Source organism: Perognathus longimembris, chromosome 1, assembly GCF_023159225.1.
Source record: "Perognathus longimembris pacificus isolate PPM17 chromosome 1, ASM2315922v1, whole genome shotgun sequence".
NCBI lineage: Eukaryota > Metazoa > Chordata > Mammalia > Rodentia > Heteromyidae > Perognathus > Perognathus longimembris.
Window position 1 is genome coordinate 48,891,457 of NC_063161.1, and position 13,390 is coordinate 48,904,846.

At 44.4% G+C, this 13,390-nt stretch overlaps 1 long non-coding RNA gene across 1 annotated transcript; it reads left to right on the forward strand.

The window, feature by feature from the left end:
* The first annotated feature begins 7,044 nt into the window (after window positions 1-7,044).
* LOC125363760 lies at window positions 7,045-12,950 on the forward strand. Its single transcript, XR_007213338.1, has 3 exons — window positions 7,045-10,469; window positions 11,523-11,622; window positions 12,783-12,950. It is a non-coding gene; the product is annotated as an uncharacterized LOC125363760 (long non-coding RNA).
* Window positions 12,951-13,390: the final 440 nt, after the last annotated feature.

Consider the following 13,390-nt stretch of genomic DNA (forward strand, 5'->3'; position numbering starts at 1 on the left):
CCAGCTACCCAACTTTCACCCCCTTAGGGAGATCATCTCCAGGCTCTGAAGGGCTGGGACTCTCTTGCCTGGGTTTGTAGTCCTCCCCCTCCTTCCATCTTTTTTTTTTTTTTTTAACTTTCTCTCTTTCTTTTTATTCCCTCCTCCCACTGTCTTCGGTTTAATTAAAGTTCAGTGACTCCACTTGTCTCTCCTAGCGTTTCTCTGAGTGGAAACCAGACAATCTCCAGCAAAGGGGCAGGAGCACAACCTCAGCCCTAAAGCCAGAAGGTCCTCCCCTCATTCGCCTTCCTCTGCTAGCAACGGCCTCCAGGACCCAGCCCGGAGCCCTTTGCCTCCTCGCAGGTGTGCAGCTGCTCTACCTGGGGCACAGAACCACCTGAGCTCATCTTTCCCAGACACCCCCCTCCCCCAGGCTTGATGAACAAAGTTTGGAGGGTGGGTACTCCCGATCCAGGCAAGTTGCGCCCCTAAACCCATGGCTGGCTAATCAGAGATGACAAAAGCCATGATGGATTTGGTATATGTTAATTCACAATGCCCTTTCCTCCAGAATTTAACTATAAGTTAATACACACCGGAAACCACGCGCATACACACTCGTTAATGGGCTTAGGTATTAGCGAGTCCTAACGATGCATACAAATGTGCTCTGTGCTCCATAGGCCCCTCAAGATTTATGGGCCTTGAGCTCTCTGAAGCTGTAAACAAGGAGAGAGAGAAGAGAGAGAGAGAGAGAGAAAAGAGAAAGCAAGAGAGACTAGGGGAAAGAGGCCTGACTCGCCCCTCCAGATTGTGGAAGAGAAGGGGTTTTCCTTGCCTTCCAATCTTGGTGCGTGGGTTTTGGCACGGGCCTAGGGGTGGTGTTCTGCCTGAATGCTGGTGTGCGTGTGGGCAGTGTGCTGTTTATATTGGGGTAGGAGGACGCCTGCCTTTGACTTGCTGTGCAGGGACCTGAAGGTAGCAGGCGTTCGTGGGCATGTACATGAGTGTTTGCACAATTAGGTGTATGTGTCTATGCACCCTGCCCACGTGGGACAGGAAGGCCTCCCTTCTAGGCCAGGTTGCAGTTCCTTGATCCCAGTGGGGGGAAAAAATCTTTAACAACAATCATAACAACAAATAACAAAAAATAATAAATAGTAGTTAACAGTCCTTCCCCCGGTCAGATAACATAAAATGCCAGAGGAGATATTTTGATGAGGGAGGTGGGGTGCAGGAAGAGCCTCGGTCAGAGACTCTAAAGCGAAGACAAGAAAAGTGAGAAGTTAGGTTTTCAAAAAAACGCCCTTGGGGAGGGGGACTGAGATAAGGAGCCCCTTCCCCAAAGAGGATGTGCCAGAGATGGTGGAAGAAGGAAAGCCACTCTCCGGCTTGTTTTCTCTGGCTTTTGCTTTGTGCTAACAGAACAGAAACCCCACATTTGGGTTGGTTAGTGGCTTTGGGAATCTCTGGAAGCCCTGTTTTAAAGAGGCGGCCAAATGTGCAGGGTCAGGCAGAGGGGCAGAGATGAATGGGGCGTTGGTCACAGCTCCCATATGGCTGTCTGGGCGCAGAGGTGCCCCGAGGACGAGAGACCGCAGGCCAGAGGGAAAGCAAGGAAATATTTATGGCCTCTGGCAGTGGAGAAGTGAGAGAGCGAGGGCAGGACTCTCGCAGGCCTCGGGGGAAAGTTCCCTTCCTAGGGTCTGTTCCAAAAGAAGTGCCTGGAATTTTCCTTCCCAAGCATGGAGCCGAGTGGATTTCCATAAAGAAAGGGGAGATCAGCAACCAGATTCCTGCACTGTCTACTTCATCCTCTCCAGGTATGGTTTTCAGATAATTTTATATATTCACGTCTGGGGGGGGGGAGCCCGAGGAGCAAGGGCGCAGGAAGTGCGCGCGGGAAAGGAAGCCGGCTCAGTCTCGGGTCTAACGAAATCCCTCCTTCACAACAATTGTACCAAAAGAAAGAAAGAAAAACGTACAGGGGAAATATGAAAACACATATTCGCCAACTTTTTTTTAAAAAAAGAAGAAAAAGAAAAATCTACGACTATCGCTGTGACTGAAAGGTCGACGTTACAAACCATTTCAGAAGTTTGGATTCTTTTTTTTTTTCCCCCAACAAGCCCGGACGAGTGGTTTGGGCTGAACAGAGATGCGCGCGCCATCCACTGAGTCACACACAAAAATCCCTGGGAAAAGCCCTTGGCATTTTGAGCAACACGGGGTGGAGGACGCTGCCGTTAGCCGATCAGACAAAACGGCAATAAGATCAAATAAAACAGATTGGAAAGCCGAACGCGGAACACGGGAGGGGGAGGGGGAGGCCCGGAGTTTGAGTTCCAGGCTGGACACAGCAGCCAGACCGCTGCCTCGGCTAGGAGCCAGCTGCCTGCAGACTCCCGTAGTCCCGGCCTCTCTTAGCCCCACATCCTCCGTGCCGCTCAGGCTCTTTTCCACTTCAGGGTCGGGTCCCAGTTTCCCTAGCTACAGGGTTTGGAGGCCCAAGAAAGGACCAAGTAACTCAAGCCAGCTTCTGATTTTTATTTATTTTATTTTTTTGTTTGTTGTTGTTTTTGTTTTTTGTTTTTCATTTTTCTTAGGCCTTCCCGCTTGCTCAGCCCTTGGCCACCAGGAGACTGACCTAAGGGACTTCTGAGCTGCTGTTGGGACCTGACACTGCTTTCCACCTACTTGGGCTTAGTTCCCCTAAGTCCAGCGACCATCTTAGTCCCATTAGGGGAAAATAACAGTACCCCTACACCTTAACTGCCCTGTTCTGTGTGACCTGGCTTTCCTCAGGAATAACTTACAAAGAAGAAAGAACAGCTTGGAGCTGTGTTTACATCTAGTTCTACCGATCCATTCACATCTGGAGACTTTATTTATAACTCCCTCTATAACTCTCTCTGTTTGCAGGCACTGGTGGTTCTATTGACAGACTGATGTCTACAAAATATTGCTCTATCTCTAACTGTACCTAAATGTGCTGTGGTTGTACTTGCAGATTTATGCCTGGGGAGGATATAATTATTTCCATTGTATTTGTGCATATACAGTAGTTATAGGAACAGATTTATATATGGTAAAAATATACGACTCCCTTATAGCCATCCAGCTTTATGGACATTTGATATCCTGACAGATTTATATCTCTCAGCAGCTATATAGATAAATGTATATCGTTACAATTATGTATCAGGAGATATATACTTATTGATTGTGATATAGAGTTGTTAGAGTATTTGCTTCAAGCCATATATGGCGATGGAGATATTTCTATATTATTCTCACTATATGCAGGCATATCTATTTATAACCACATAGTTATAAAAATAGACATAAGTAATTATAGTCCTATATGTACATGCTGCTATCTCTCTCTAGAGTTATAGACACTTTGGAATATAACTCTATAGAGATATCTGTACGTATATAAGGTATAATTATCTCATGATGTGTGTGCTTTGGGACTTGGGCCAGTCTATCTCTGAACAGACATATTTATGTGGAGGGCCTGGGAGAGACTTGTTCACTGAAATAACTGAAAAGCTCTATCTGGCCATCTAGGAAACTAGTTAGCAGAGTTCTTCATTCAGGAAGGGATGGAATTACACACGGGTAAAAACAGCATAGGAGGCATTCAGGAGGGGAGGCAAATGGTAGGTGATTTAGGGCACTGCTGAGACCAAGAAGAATGGAAAGAAAAGAAAAGAAAAAACCCACCCAGGCACACACTAGAAGGCAAGAACTGGTTTTGTGAGGGTCTGATGCAGACAGGTAAGACCTGGGAGCTTACAAACGTGCGGGAGGGGGGCAGTGAATGGTCCTATCTCCTTACCACCCCCAGTACCCTCCACGGAGCCAGCCAAGCGGGCAGCGGCCTATGGTTCAGCTTTTCATGTACTCACCCTTAAGGACTGTCTTTCCCTGTCTGGTTTTTAGCTTGTTTCTCTTGAGCCCTAAATTTTGGATCTAAAAGAGTGCGAAGAGCAACAGAGGTGTGTGGGTATGGAAGGGTATGAGGGGGTTCTAGGTTGAGAGGAAAATGTCCTTTTGCTATCTGTTTCCTGCTAATGAATGCAACTGCAACCCTGCCAGCTTTCACTGGGGACTCCTGGACCCCTGTAGCTTGTGTGGTTGGGACACTAGGAGCTGGGTGAGTAGAGGGGTGAACTTTCAAGAATTGAGCCTGTTTATGAGAGTGCTTTGAGAAGTGTTCCTGCCATCCACCCTTCTAGGACTGATCTTTAGCCTTCTTTGTTGTTTCTCACATTGGGGTCTCCCCTCACAGAGGGATCCCTATGCTCCCCCCAACAGCATCTCCTTTGGGGGATTTTTTTTTTAAGTGCAGTAAGCCCCAGATCTCACTTGTACTTGCATTGACAGAGCTCCCCTGCTAGCCCCCTTCCAGGCTCCATTGGGCCAAGGCTCCACAATTCTTTCCCTGCCATGAGCCATCCCAGGGGAAAAAGACACATGCACCCAAGTTCTTTTCTTTTCTCTTCTTTAACAAAAAGGTCACAAATATTTGTGTGCCAAATGTTTGTGTGAAAGAGTTTTTCCCAAACTCAGTCTAGATGGCCAGCCCTGCCCTGCCCTCCGCAAGCCCTTGGATGCTGGGAAGGGAATAAGAGACCCCTGAGCTGGGGGTTAAGTGCCACGCGCCATCCTCCACACACCACGACCCACAGAGCTGGGAACTCGTCCAGGGCAAGGCCTCTGTCTGCTGCTTGGCAGAGTGGCTGCCCAAAATACACTTGCACAGAATGCAGTCAATCCAAAAGCGCTCTTTCCCTCCCCCCGCTCCCTCTGAGTCCACCATGGACATGCCAGCTATCAGACACCCATCTGGTACGTCCATAGTAGAGGCAGCCTGGTTAGAACAGGGACTAATATGGTGCCTCACAGTAGTGTAGCTCTGGCAGAGTTGGTGCTGGGTGGTATGGGAGATCCGCCCAAACCCTGGATAAGGGAAGAGAGTAAGGTACTGGATGCTAGGAAATTGGGGGTAGCAATTACAGGCTATCTCTCCCCAGTATTTCTGTGCCCCTATTCCCAGTGTCTTGGTTCTCTAGACTTCCAAATACATGAAAGTTAAACCCGAGAGAAATCTAGACTGGTAAGGAAACTGCCTGACCTGAGGGGCCCAATGGGAAAAACGCCATTTTACCTAAGAAATACATATATAAAACAAAAGTAAATCATCTTGAGATGGACAGACAGGCTAGGCTGAAGGAAAGGCCTGTCTTTTATGTCTTGATTCAACTCCAGGAATTCCAAACAGATTAGACTTCATATTTAAATTTTTGAATTAAGTAGTAAAAAGCAAAATAAAATTTTAAAGTGTGCAAATGTTCTGATCCAGGATTGTCCTCTAATCATGGTTTGTCATGAATTAAATTTTTCTTTTTCTTATTTCTTTCTCTCCATCTCATATCGTTTTTATTAAGCAGTTGTACAAAAGGATCACAATGTTTCCCCCTCCACACATTGCATAGTTCATTTTTTCCATAATATGTATTGAATACCATGACTACATTTGCATATTTTAAAAATATTGTTACCATTTTCTTCCTGTAAATTACTTGTCTCTGAGAGGTTGGAGCCAGCAAATGCAACTAGCTGGGCAGTTGCATTTGGGGGTTGTCAATATAGTACTATAGGACTATTTGCAGGACCATTATCATCCGATTTAGAGTGTAGAACACTAGCCCAGACTTGGTTCCTTTTTCTTTAAAGCTCCTGAGGAGCATCAATTCTGTGTTTAGGTGAGTTCAGAGAACGGTCTAAGTTAAATCTGAAATCTCAATTAGTTTTAGTCTCCCAGTCTTGGTCAATGCCTGCTTTAACCAGCAGCCTGCCCCTCCCCAACCTCCTGCCTTGACAGCGGTGGGGAGGACTCTGGGGCTTTCATTTACATATATTTGCCTTTGAAGAGCTCTGGGCAGGTGTCTGGGCTCTGGCTAGGAGAGGGTGGGCTGTGGAACCTTCACTGTAAACATTAGAACCTGGGGGTTCAGAAAATGACTGTAATTCTGGCCACTCATTGAATCCAGACAGTCCTCTACCTAAGCTGGAGTGGCTCTTAGCTGCTGCTGGGTCCCAGATGCCTTTGAGAAGCTGACAAAACCAAATTGACTCTCACCTGCAATGGACTCGCTTCAGATCATCACGGGGATTATGTGAGGCTTTAGAAGCCCATGACATCTAGTAGTAAAAATAGTTGAGAACTATTTTTAATTTGTGTAATTTTCTTTTCTTTCTGTCACTCCTTCCTTCCCTACTTGCCTGCCTTTTAGCTCCTGGCCCTCTGAATCCTACTGCCTGGCATCAAGAAGATTTTTCTGAAGTACAATCCCTGGCATTCTTAGCAAAGTCCCTTTCTTTCTCTTCCTCGGTAGAGCAGGCACCTGGCAGAAGCCTTGCATGCTTTTGCTGAGCTTCTGATCCTATACAAAGCCGGGAGTGGTGGTTCACTGAAGACTGGTCTACACTGCCCAATAACTCAGCTAATTCTGGAGGGTGAAGGAGTGCCTGGGGGCAAATTGACTGTAGTGGAGGCCCCGCTGTAGGGGAACCAATTCCCATCTCTAGTGGAAACTTGGATGCCAGGAGCAAGTTACAATTGCTATAATAATAGTCATAATAATAACAATAATAATTTATTTAGCATATCATTAGATGTGTATTTACTGTCTTCAGCTCTGCTTTTTTTTTTTTTTACAAGTGTCTCCAAAGGAATTCTCACAACACCCAGGGGAAACAATAACAAGCTAATTACCACCCTTCAGCTTTTTCTCCTCCTCCATTCACAAAGTCACTCTCTGATATGGAGCTTTACAAACCTTTTTCCTGTGTGTTACATCAGTTTAGCACATTCTCCCTAACCCGTTTTCCTCTCCCATTCTATTCTCCCATTCCTTTGAAGGAATTTCCCCCATATTGCAGAAAGGAAGGTTGGGGAGGGGAGTAGCCCAGAAAGATCCACTTTTTTTAAAATTGTATTAATATTTTTCCCTTTATAGTAGCAATGTTAACAATTGTGTGGGAACCATTTCCTTACTTCTCAGGGTGTTGTCTTTAGGGCAGTCAGGGTTAGAAGAAGACTTGGGCTGCCACGATGCCAAAAAGAACAAGTCAAGAGTATTAGTGTGGTCAGGATCTACTACTCCCTTGGTTCTCCAGCTTTTCAGGTCAGACCCAAGAACTGCCAAGTCTCAGATCTCATGTCTGTCTTGTTGGCTTCTTTCTCCAGTGGGAAGGAAGGCAGGCAAAACGTTCCCTTTTGGCAATGGGAAAAAAGAAAAGAGAAAGGATGGAAAGAAGGAAGTCCAAGCTGGAAGGTACAAGAGCCAGGTTAGAGGTGTGTGTGTGTGTGTGTGTGTGTGTGTGTGTGTGTGTGTGTGTGTGTGTGTGTGTGTGTTGTGTGTTTGTGTGTGTGTGTATGAGAGAGAGAGAGCCTATTTGTGTGTTCTTGCTGGGGACACATGTACATATCCATATACATTTCTTTTTCTGAATAAAATAACCATGACAATGCTAGGCAAGTACTTGACTACTGAGCTATGTCCTCATCACCCAGTTACACATTTACAAGTGTTCATTTCTTTTCATTTAAAAATATCAATTCATATTTTCTCAGAGATTACTATCAAAACACAAACTAGACACATGCTCTTGGGCAATGGATTCTGGATGGAGTTTTGGCCCAACTAAAAACCCATGGAGTCCTTAGAGAGCTGGAGAACCTACGATTTGCTCTCAACCCAGAGTGAAGACTATAGCTGCTGGATAATGCATGGCAGAGCTGCCTCCATCACTGAGACCCTGATTGCTGTTGCTCAAACTACCCCAACATTAGAATCAGCTCCCCACTTCTTTACCCAAGAGCACATTTGCTTTGGGGAGGGAGCTGGGTAGATAGGCTCAATATCAAGTTAGCATCAAATCCCCATCGTAGCTTCTAAATCCTAGATAGTATAGCTGATATTCTTATCATAACCTTACTTGGTGTTTTTGTTATTGTTGGTGGTAGTGGTATTGGGGATTGAAGTCATGGCCTCATGCTTGCTAAACAAGTGCTCTGCCACTTGAGCCACATCTCTAGCCCCTCATTTGGTGCCCTTTTTCTTTTTTCTATAGTCCCTCTAATAACTCCAGTCTAGTTAAGATTTATTGACATGGGTCTCAATCCATTCTTCTTTACTGGGTAACAGATTGCCAACCTAGAAAAATTTCACTCATGTGTTGACTGACATGCCCATTCTCCCAGGAAACTTTTTTTGGTAGGGTTTTTTAGGAGTCGTTGTTTAGAGCTGAGATGTGGTTCCAGTGGTAGAACATCTGCCTATCAAGTAGGAGGCTCTGAGTTTAAACCCCAGGACCACCAACAAAAGAAGGTGAAGGAAGAGGAGAAGGAGGAAATCATTGTCCACAAAGGATGTAAATAGCTATGATGATGGAATTTTAGACTTCTATGACATGAAACATGATATAAATTTGAGTGAGGTATTTTATGATTTTTCTTAAATCACAGAGGCATTTACCCACCTTACCCCAAATCTAAAGTTCCCAGCCTGTTTAGAGAGTTACAGAACTCTTTCTGCTTCTTTTATTGCCAGATTTTGAAAGGTAAAATTAAATTAGAAAGAGGCAAGATTCATCTAGTGAAGAAGATTATGCATGAATTAATCAAGGTCTGAACTTCTCATTTGTTCTGACCGGGGTGGTCATTTATTCCATAACTTCATTCCAACTTGTAGATAGTGTCCTGCATTGCATCAACACTCATAACTACCACAGTTTCCATTTATGGATGATTACTGCATGCCAGATGCTTTATACAGAATTTGATGAGGAAGTGTAATTTCAGAAAGGTTAAGTTACCTGCTCAAGGTCACATAGCTAAGGTTTGAACTGTTTGTATGTTTCCCTATCTGCTAGGTTTTAACACTTCAAAAGTATGCCTTATGGGTTAAATAAACTGTAGATAAGCACAGAAGTGAACTGGATCCCCCCCCACACCCCTGAAATAGTTTTACATCTTCTGAGCATACAGAGGGGCGCCCCTGAAGTATTTCTCAACTGGCTTCTCCAGTGGCTGACCCAGGTACCTGCATACCTGTGGAATTTCCATCTCCCTGAATTCAATTTTCCTGGCAGCCCCTGTGATTTTTCAGTATGATCACTACTCTCACCACTTAGAGCCCACCCCTCTCCCAAGAAAAGGATTATACCTATAATTGCAGGCATCTGGTTTCTAAGGGGGAATCCATGAGTTCCCATTTTCATGGGCAGAGGCCTGCTTTCCTACAAGGATTAGCTTGTGAAACTAAGAAGCATCTAGAGCTTGATCTTCAGAGCCCCTCATCTCCCTGAGCATGCCCTCCAAGCACTACTTCTCTGGCTCGATCCTTGTTAGATAAAGTATCCCAGTGGTGCATTTGTATTTTAAAGGATGTGATCTGCAGAGGGCTATGCTTAACACCATGTGCTCTAATGGTAGAACTTAAGGCATTTCAGTGGCAGGATAATTGGGGAGGGGGAAACAGAGCCTTCCCAGGGGCTTTAAACTGCATCACTGCATAAGGCTGATCCTGCATCTCATTATCCATTAACAGCAGATGAAAGCTCCAAAATTACATCCCTTTATTCTGATATTTGAAACTAAGCAGAGAGTGGACTGCTTTCTCTGTTTTCACCTGGCTGCTGGCATCCCCCAGACACCCTTCCCATCTTCCTGTCCCATCTTGTCTCTGTCTTGCTCCCCTCAAGGGTAGAGTCCTTAAGGGAAACAGCTCCCCATGTCACTAAGGAGCCCTGTGGAAAAGGTTGAGTTGTCAAATGAGGAGACACCACAGCAGACACCCTTACCCCCCCGCCCCCAACTCTGGAATGAAGATGGAGAGTTTTCTGTGCCTGGTTTGGTTCACGGAGACACATAGTTCATCATTTGATTTGCTACAAAGAGTATTCCTGCTCTCCACCCACCCCCTCCCTAGCATCCTCCAGTCTTTGCTTAGAGCTGGAAGGATCTTAGTGATAACCTACTCGAGCCACTTCATTGCGAAGGAAGGGAAACTGAGGCTTAGCCAGAGAGCAGATACTAGGTATTCTGATTGCAAGCTAGTACTCTCCTCAATTCTACACTGAGTCTTGCTCTCTGTGTTTCAATAGTTTTGGAATCTCTCCCTACAAACCCCAGAATGCAAACTTGATTTTTTATGGTAGAGAACATAGCAGCCATCACACTGATGTATGTGTGCCCTCTGTCTTGGTTGTGGCCATTTGGGGGAAGGGTACATGATCCATCTTATATCATGCTCATTTTCCCATAGGAGTCCAGCTTTGATTTCTATGACATTAGAGAGTTTTCCCCACCCATATCTATACCAGTTACACATCACTACCCTCAATCCATTTCCTAATGCTGACCAGGGCCTGGAGTTGGGGCTGAAGGTCTCGAGACAGAGGGCAGAGAGGTGGGACTATCAAGATTGTCTCTAACTGACTTACTCCCAGAAGATGAGAGGAGGATTGTCTCAAAAGTTTTCCTTAAACCCTTCTCTACTGTTGTTGGGAGTGCAAACTAGAACAACCACTTTGGAGAACAGTATGGAGGTTCCTCAAAAAGCTCAGCATAGACATACCCTATGACCCAGCCATATCACTCCTAAGCATCTATCCTGAACAACAGGATCCAGGATACCATAAAGACATCTGCACATCCATGTTTATCGCTGCACAATTCACAATAGCCAAAATATGGAAACAACCCAGATGCCCCACTACAGATGAATGGATGCAAAAAATGTGGTACCTGTACACAATGGAATACTACATAGAGATTAGAAATGATAAAATATTGGTATTTGCCGGGAAATGATCAGAGCTTGAACAAATAATGTTGAGCAAGACAAGCCTAGAACGCAGAGAACAAAGGCACATGGTCTCCTTGATATATGACTGTTACCGGGGAGGGGAAACAGTAGAGACCAGGTCTGCAAAATACAAAAACTTCTTTTCAAATGGTATTTCCACATGTTTGGGTCAGCAACTTTACATTATATATCTAAAATCAAACAACTACTAAACAAACATAAAAAGGTCTAGGATAGATCTATCAGATGATCACAATTAGCTCAACAGCTATGTACACATGATTATATAAGATGAGGATAAGCAAAAAGAACTCCAAGAAAAGGACACAAGAGGATTCTATTGTTGTCATTACGTTTAATGTTCTAGGTGAATTTCCTTTGGCGTACCCTATGTGGTTACTGTATATGATTTTGGTACACCGGATATTGTATATATGCTTACCTGAACTAGGGAAGGGAAAGAAAAATGAGTAAGGGTGTAACAAATATGACAAGAAATGTACTCACTACCTTATTATGTAACTGTACCCCCTCTGCATATCACCTTGTCAATAAAATTTAATTTTAAAAAGTTTTCCTTAAGATGCTATCAAGCCTTTTTTTAAGATTAAAGAGAAAAATCACTTACTGAATAGGGTTTCTTTTATTATCCAGCTCTGAAGACTGCAGACAAGGGATAAGATGAAGCTTAGGATGGAGAATGAAGAAAGCAATGATTGGCCTCAAGACTGCCTGTGTTCTCTGAATGTGCAGGGTAAGTTCTTATCCCTCTGTGACTGTTAAGGTAACCTCACTGGGTTTCTTCTAGTTCAAAGGTTACAGCCAAGAGCTGGTGACTCACACCTGTAATCCTAAATACTCAGAAGGCTGAGGTCTGAGCATCAAGATTTAAAGCCAGCCAAGAAAGGAAAGTCTGTGAGACTCTCATCTCCAATTAACTAGCAGAAAAACTGAAAGTGGAACAAAAAACCAAGCAAATTCACAAGGTCCTGGGTTCAAGCCCCAGTATTAGCACCAAAAAAAAAAAAAAAGAAAGAAAGAAAGAAAGAAGGAAAGAGAAAGATAAGAAAGGAACTAAAATAGCTTAGAAACTTTTTTTTTTTTTTTTTTTTTTTTGCCAGTCCTGGGCCTTGGACTCAGGGCCTGAGCACTGTCCCTGGCTACTTTTTGCTCAAGGCCACGGCGCCACTTCTGGCCGTTTTCTATATATGTGGTGCTGGGGAATTGAACCCTGGGCTTCATGTACAGGAGGCAAGCACTCTTGCCACTAGGCCATATTCCCAGCCCTTAGAAACTTTTTTTTCCCCTAGTACCCAGGGTCTTTAACCAGTGTTCACTCCATTGGGCTTTGGATCGAGGAAATATTTTTCAATCTTATGTTAGCTCTAAACAACTTCTCCTGCCCCAGGGGAACTGTTTAATGAGGAAAATCCACCAGTTCACTAAATCTGACATGGGCATGATGGCACTGACTGGAAGTCCAGAGCCATCGTGTCTATATGAGCTGAATCATGGCCCCTCAAATTTCACATGTTGAAGTTCCTTTAACTCCAGATGTAACCACATTTGGAGATAGGGACAGTAAAGAATGATTAACCTTGCTGGGTGCTGGTGGCTTATGCCTGAAATCCTAGCTACTCAAGAGACTGAGATCTGAAAATCACCATTTGATGCCAGCTAGGGCAGGAAAGTCCATGAAATTCTTATATCCAGTTAACTACCATAAGGCTGGAAGTGGAGCTATAGCTCAAATTGTAAAGTATGAGTCTTGAGCAAAAAAGCTCAGGGACAGTGCTCATGCCCTGAGTTCAAGCCCCAGGAACAGCACTAAAAAAAAAGTGATTAACCTAATATGAAAGCTTGTGGGTAACTCCTAATCCAATATGCCTAATGTCCTTATAAAAATGACATTAGTTCACAGACACTGAGGGAAGACCATGTGAAGACAGAGGGAGACACAGCTGTCCACAAGCCAAAGAGAAGGGCCTTGAGAGGAACCAGAGCTGCTGACAACTCCATCTCTCATCTGCCACTTTGAGCTGCCAGAATTGTGAGAAAATAAAATTTCTGTTGTTTCAGTCACTTGGCCTGTGGTTCTTTGTTACAGTAGTCCTTAGAAAACTAGCAATGTCTAAATTTATCTCACACATTTAGTTGCTTTGTGACCCTAGAGAAGTCATTCAAAACTCACCCAACTCACTGGGCATTGGTTGCTCCTGTCTGTAATCCTAGCTACTCAGGAGACTGACATCTGTGGCTCAAAGTTCAAAGCCAGCCCAGGCAGGGGAGTTTGTGAGACTCTTACCTCCAATTAACTAGCAAAAAGCCAGAAATTAAGCTGTGGCTCAAGTGGTAGAGCACCAGTCTTGAACAAAAAAAAACAAACAAGCAAGAGCCAGGCACCAGTGGCTCACTCCAGTAATTCTGGCTACTCTGGAGGCTGAGATCTTAGGATCACAGTTCGAAGTCAGTCCAAGCAGGAAAATCCATGAGACTCTTAAGAAGTAGAGCTGTGGGCTGGG